General features: G+C 37.1%; 1 long non-coding RNA gene across 1 annotated transcript; it reads right to left on the reverse strand.

The window, feature by feature from the left end:
- Nucleotides 1-5,435: 5,435 nt before the first annotated feature.
- Nucleotides 5,436-6,923, reverse strand: LOC127075275 (uncharacterized). The gene is made up of 2 exons (XR_007786329.1): nt 6,378-6,923; nt 5,436-5,659 (listed from the first exon to the last, which is right to left on the reverse strand). It is a non-coding gene; the product is annotated as an uncharacterized LOC127075275 (long non-coding RNA).
- Nucleotides 6,924-7,228: the final 305 nt, after the last annotated feature.

The following is a 7,228-nucleotide window of genomic DNA, read 5'->3' on the forward strand; positions in this document are numbered from 1 at the left end:
TATTTTAGGATTATGAAATTTTGTCCAAAATAACATTTGAATTATACATATTAATATTTCAAATGCATTTGGTATCACCTCAAAATCATAAGAATTAAGGAAGTTAGGTCCTTGGGAAGTTGACCCAAAATTAGGGTTTCAGTCAAAATGACCTATAATGTTTTGAAATGAATGATGACCTTCCAAATTTCAAATGGATTTTTGATGAATATGAAAGTTGTTCATATGGTTCTTAAGAACAATTTTATCTTGGGGTCATAATCATTTGACAAACACATCAAAAGTTACATCTCAGTGGATCTTAGTTTAGTCAGATGACTTGACTGGTCAACTTTTCAAGGCCAAACTTCCAATCTTGATGAATGAATGATTGAGTAGCCTCAAATAGGATAATATATGCATAAAATAGTGAATTAAAGAACTTCCCTTGATTAAATTTGATCATGGGTTGAGGTTGCTTCATGAGCAAGGCACAGTCAAAGCACAGTTGAATTAGGGTTTCCTTGGGAAACAAATCCTCAAGCCCTTTGGGTTATCTTGATCAAATTGGAAAATTGAGATAATTGGGATACATATATTATGAATAGGAATTTTATGGACCATTTTCATGCTTGTTCTCATCTTAATCTAGCCATTTCATTGAGCTTAAGATCCTCCTAGGAGCAAGGGAGCACATGATCACTTGAGCTTCAAAACAAAAAGAGTTAGTGACATATTTTTGTGCTTTTGGTTAGTAACCAAAACAAGAAAAGCAATAATATACAATACAAGCATGCTTGGTGGTCTCAAACCACCCACACAAGTCCCAACCCTAGGGTTAAGGAGTCAAACATGCTATGATCCTTGAGGCAATACAATGAGCAATGATATGATGCCATGAGGGATCTTAGGGTCAAAATTAGGGTCTTACAGTCTTGTGCCTACGTACCAACATAAAAATGAGGGCTCAAAACCTTGTAGTTTGTGATACAAATTTCAAAGTGAATGCATTGCTTTTAACAAAATTTAAGTTTGAAAGGCACGAAGGCCTAAAAAATGGTTTGAATAAGTTAGTTCTTTTTGGATTTTTGAAAGTTTAGGTCAAGTATAGTTAATTTATTTACAAGCTTGAATTGAGAAAAGAAGTTTGAAAATGCAATGGCATAAGACCAAAGTTTCTATCTTTTTTTGCAAAGTGATCAAAGTTTAGAACAAAAGTAGTTCACACAAAGAAGATTTTTAAAAAAATGGAGGGAGAGATTTTGAAAGTAAAGAAATGGGGAGAAGATGAAGAGACTATCCTATGCACAAAATTAAAAGTTTAGAGTTGAAAAGCTTTGACCAAATGGGTAGCAATCCAATAGATAAGAATGTCAATAGAAACCCAAAATTCCCTTGGACTTTTAGAATCAAGCAACACACAAATGCACAATTATATTATCTTAAAGAGCAAGGCATCAAATAAAGATGGCCACATCCAAGCTTATCTATTCCATGATCTTGTTTAAAGTAACCCATGTAACAGATGAATTCCACAAGTCACAGGTTCAAAATAACAACTTCACAATGATCATGTTGCAGATGAACTTAGAGAGCCATGTTTCAAAAACTTCATCCTCGCCATTGTGCATATGGGACACCCTGAGGTTTTCACGCCTACAATAAAATGCCTAGTTGACATAGCATGCCAAAGCCCAGACCCTATCTGACAAACTCCTCTCTAAAAGTGAAGTTCTTGTTTGGCAAACCTCTCTAAAGTCCAGTTCCTGTCTGGAAAAAACATCTCTAAAGTCCATACCCTATCTGTGAAACTTTCTTCAAAGCCTAGTTCCTGTCTGACAAGCCTTTTTCAAAGCCAGTTCGATTGGAGGACCTCTCCAAAGCCCAGTTCTTGTCTGGCATGCTCCTTATAAATCCCACATGTACCTGGCATCCCTGTAAAACGCTTTCTACAAACTTTTTTAAGGCTAAACCCTGTTTAGCCTCTCTCTGCAAGCCTGAAACTTATGTTTAGCATTTTTACCCTACAAGCCTAAATCGTTATTTAACCGTATCTCTCTCTAAGCCCAAATTTCGTTTGGCCATTATCCTATTTAATCCTAAACTTTTGTTTAGCCCCTGCCATGTTGAACTTAATCTCTGTCAGACCTTCCTGTAGTATTTTTAAGCCCATATTTTGTTTGGCCGCTACCTTTGCTTAAATCTAAACCTTGTGATTAGAATCTTGTCTTCCCCAGTAAGTTTCAACTGTTTGTTTTCCCTAAGCCTAAACCTTGTTATTTAGCCTCTCTCCGTCCAAGCATAAATTGTTTGTTTAGCTATGTCCTCCCAAGCCATCTAAACCTTGTGTTTAGAATCTTGTCTTCCCCAGTAAGTTTCAACTGTTTGCTTTCCCTAAGCCTAAACCTTGTTATTTAGCCTTTCTCCGTCCAAGCATAAACTGTTTGTTTAGCTATGTCCTCCCAAGCCTAAACCTTATTATTTATCCCCTTTTTATCCCCACAGTAATCCTAAACTGTTGTTTAGCCGCACTTCCCAAGCCTGAACCTGGTTTGTTCAGCCCCATATATCCTTGCAAGACCAATTTCTGTTTGGTCCTTATCTTGTTAAAGCCTAAACCATTATTTATCCGTGATACTGCCCATAAATCCCAAGATTTATGTATGGCCATCTTCCACAGTAAGCCTAAATTATGTTTATCCCCTGTTATATTCCCCAAAGCTTAAACCTTGATTGTTTAGCCTCAGACTCCCCCATCAAGTATAAACTGTGTTTAGCCCCTATTGTATTCCCCAAAGCCTAAACCCGATTGTTTAGCCCCAAATTCCCCAAGCAGGTATAAACTGTTTTTAGCCCCCGTCATTCTCTCCCCAGCCTAAACCTTGTTGTTTAGCCCCTGACTTTCTCATTAAGCCTAAACCGTTGTTTAGCCACACTCTCCAAGCCCAAGTTTTTTGTTTGGCCATTTCCCCAACAGGTTTAAACTGTTGTTTTACTCCTTTATCCCATAAGCCTAAGATTTTTGTTTGGCCAACTCTCTAGAGGGTCTAAACCATTTGTTTAATAGTATATACCTTTCAATCCTAAATGTTAGATTTGGCCTTTCTTACCCAGCAAGCCCAAATGTCAGATTTGTCCCCCTTCCCACAGAGAATCCCAACTTTTGTTTTTAACAATCCATAAAGTCTAAACTTCCCGATTTAGCCCTTCTACCCAAAAGTCCTAAGTTGCGCACGTAGCCCCTCATATCTATCAGAACCCAAATCTCGTTGCATTTGGCCCTGTACCCCCATCATTAAAAGCCTAAACTTTCAGTGTTTGGCCCTTCTTCCCCTGTAGAGCCTAAAGTTTATGTTTAGCCCTTCCTCCCTAGTTGAGCCTAAGCCTTTGTGTTTAGCCTATTCTTCCCAGCAAAGCACAAATCCGGTTGCATTTGGCCTGTATATCCCCTAAGATCTTGTGTTGAGCCCATCTTATCCTTAAAGCTTAAATCTTATTGAATTTGGCCCTTATTCTCTAGCCATCCCAAATCTTGTTAAATTTGGTTGTTCTTCTCCGAGAAGCCCAAACTTTTTTTCCCCCATCCCACACCATTTATCCCCATTATAATTTAGATACTTTCTTTAGCCATTCTTCTAAGAACCCAATTTTTGTTACCCTTCAAATCCCAATCCTTGTTTGCACCCTTAAAAAAATCAAGTTCGGTTGAATCTTTATAAGACTTCTGTCTGGAATCCTCAATATAGTTACCCAAAAATATCTCCTTTGTTACTTACCGTTCGTAAGTTCTCATTGCCTTTTCCCCGATAAGAATACATGTATCAAAGCTTTGCATTTCGAATACAAAATAAGAGACCCGATGTATAACTGACTTCCTTCTCGACTGTTTTAAAACACCTGACGTGAGTTTGGCAAGTCCTGGAGTGGTAAGCCATGTTTCGATAATTTCATCCCTGACGTTGTGCCCGTGGGACATAATGAGGCTTTCATGCCTACTGAAAAGTCCATATTTGACAGAACGTGTTGAAGTCCAGTTCCTGGTTGGAAAATCTTCTCAAAGTCCAGTACATGTCTGGAAAATCCTTTATTTCAAAGCCCAGTTCTTGTCTGGAAAATCCTTTACCTCAAAGCCAAGTTCATATTTGGAAAATCCTTTATCTCAAAGCCAAGTCCCTGTCTGGCCAATTATTTATTCCCCAATGAAGTATTCTATCACCCCAAAGCCCAGGTTCCACTTAGAAAACTATCTTCAAACATCTTACATAATTTATTCCCTAACGGAAAACTTCTCATTTGTGACTTTGATCTTTGTGTATGTGCTTGGTTTTGAGGATTCATTGTGACTTCTTGGTGAAGCAAAACCCTAATGATGGCTATCCTTCCTTGTGGATACACCTAACCCTAATTTCATTTGGTTCACCACCATTCATTTGTGCATGATTCATTGGCTTGTTCAAGCTCTATTCAAAGCCATTTGTTTTTGGTTCATCTTGAGGATTCATTTGTTCGATTGGATCCATTTCAAGTCATTACATGTTCATCTATTTCTTGATGATATCTTTTTTCCCTAAACCCATTCTCATGGTATCCCAAGTTCCATTTGGCCCAATCATGATCATTTCATTGGGTCATTTCTATTCTTGTTTGGTCCATTCATGCTTATCCATATGGCCATTGATCCTTTATTAAAGTGGCAATCCACATCAATCCTTGATTGCATAGGTTTCATTAGTTATTGGCATTTGGTCATCCGAGTCCACTACACTTTCAATATCTTGAGGATTTTCCTATCGATCTTTGGTCAATTCAAATTTGTTTCAATCATTTTATTCATTAATGGCTCACTTAAGCTGGCTAGGTCTTGGTTCTTATGCTTTGTTCATTGGATTTCTACATTACTCTTTAGTCCATTCAATGTTAGTCTTGTTAATTCATTACCATTCAATCAAGTCCACGGTCATTTTTATACAATATCATTTCAATCCATACAAATCCAATACAAATATCATTTCCATTCACAATTTGCTCATTTTATTACAAGAATGTCCATGTACATGCAAAAATCACAAATTTGGCCAAAATTTGTTATAGTTGACTTTTGGTCAACAATTGACTTTTTGGTCAACCAGTTGACCAAAGTCAATTAACCCTCCCTTGACCCCCTCAGACCTATTTCCATCCATCTTGCCTTGATTCATCACCAAATTTCATATTTTCCTTGGATTTCTTCATTACCAAGTAACTTGGTCCATGACCATGTCCATGACAAGGTCAGACCACCAAATAGACCTTGTAGTAGACCACTACTTGAACCTACAAGAAACCTCAAGCAATAATACATTCCCCATACATAAACCTTGATTTATTACAGCATTCAAAATCCCACAAATGATTTCCAGTCATATGCATTCAACCATTGATTCCAAATCACACCTTCAATCCAATTTCAAACAACATTCAAGCATTAATTCAAATTGCATACATAAGCCATATATTCAAAATTCCATAACCATACATAATCGTACATTCCAACTTCAAACAATATCAACTTCAAAATTACAACAAAATTACAACCATTTCAATACACAATTTGAATTCCATACACAATCACAGAGCCATTCCAAGCATAGTATTCATATTCCGCATGGCCTTTGATCAAGTAACAATCAACATAATCCACCTGCAACAAAATTCCAAAACTCATTGCTTGCCAAACATCACATAACAGAGCTATAACAACTTCAATGTGAAAATTCATAACAGAGCAATGATTCTCCAAACATCAGTTAAACATAACCCTCAAGTTTTTCACTTTTCAACCTAATTTCAACTAACTTCACCCTTTTGTTTTCTAACAGAGCCAACTCACGATTTAACTGTAACTTACAAAATGAAAATTAAAAACTTCCAACTAACACTAACCTCACCCTTCTATTTTTCTAACAGAACATCTAACAATTCACTTCACTCTTCAGTTAACCACTCACATTCACACTAACAGATTCGCTCCTCATAACTAACGATCTAACTGATTTCTAACAGTTAGTTAATAGTTATCAAACGCCTAACATAACTACACCAATTGAAACTAACACACCTAACTGATATAACAAAATACACATCCTATATAAACTCCTAAATCTCACTGCAACTTGGAGTTTTTGAAGCCATGATTTCATTCCTGTAGAAATTCTCAGCTCACATTTTCACTCTCCAGAAATTCATAGAACCAATTATGATTCTCATCACTCTCGTGATTCCTCTAGAGAAGTTACACTAAAATCAAGAATTCTCAAAGCTTACGATTCTCCCCCTCACGTTCATAACCAGAAATTCACAGACTCATTGAGAAAAAGTCGGAGGAGGAAGAAAGAATTCAAGAGAAGAGGATCTCATACCTAACGTCGGCGCTGTTCCAGTGAGTCTCCGCTTCTTCTCTTCATCGTTTCGCAATGTAGAGGTTACTAACGTGTAGCTCAAGGCTAGGGGAGTCAAATCCCTAATCTCTAGGGCTTTGACTCTGATTAGGCATGGTTTAATTTCAGTTTGAAGACCTAGGGTTCTTCCATCCTTTGTTTTGATTAGAGCGTATGAAGAAGAATTAGACATAGATATGGTGATTTCTGGATTCAGGGTGTAAAATGGTTTAGGTGATGTGTTTGATTGAGGTTATGGAGGTGCCTCTGCCATCGGAGACGGTCTCCAACACGGAGGAGGGGGAACAAGCTTAAGAAAAGGGAGACACGTTCAAAATGTTTTTCTCTGAGTTCATATAAACACATGAATCACGTGTTTTTTAAGCTTTGACTCATTAATTCCATGTGGCTGCTGAATCACTTCCAACTCAGCCATTTCCATTCACATTGCATATGCTTATTTCGTTTTGGGCCTCTCTGGGTATGGGCTTTGTGTTTTTGCTGAACTTCACCATGTTCTTATTAACATCTCCCCCTGGTTGCATGTGTAGAATGCATGGGACTCCCTGTTTGGAACCATGTTCCCTTCACTGATTTGCACCCTATGTTGAATTCTGACCCCTCCCCCCAGTTTTAGTGATTTTTGCCATGATTCTTGCTATATTTATACCATATTTTCACATTTATTTTTTTACCATATCTTGACTTTTTTTTACCATAAAAACTTTTTTAATTTGACATTGTTTGTATTATTTTCCATTATAAATTTTGGTGAGTTTTTTATTCATTTTGATGTAGTATTAATCATGTTATCACTTTGTATGAATAAACTT

This window comes from Lathyrus oleraceus, chromosome 4, assembly GCF_024323335.1.
Source record: "Lathyrus oleraceus cultivar Zhongwan6 chromosome 4, CAAS_Psat_ZW6_1.0, whole genome shotgun sequence".
In the NCBI taxonomy this organism is placed as follows: Eukaryota; Viridiplantae; Streptophyta; class Magnoliopsida; order Fabales; family Fabaceae; genus Lathyrus; species Lathyrus oleraceus.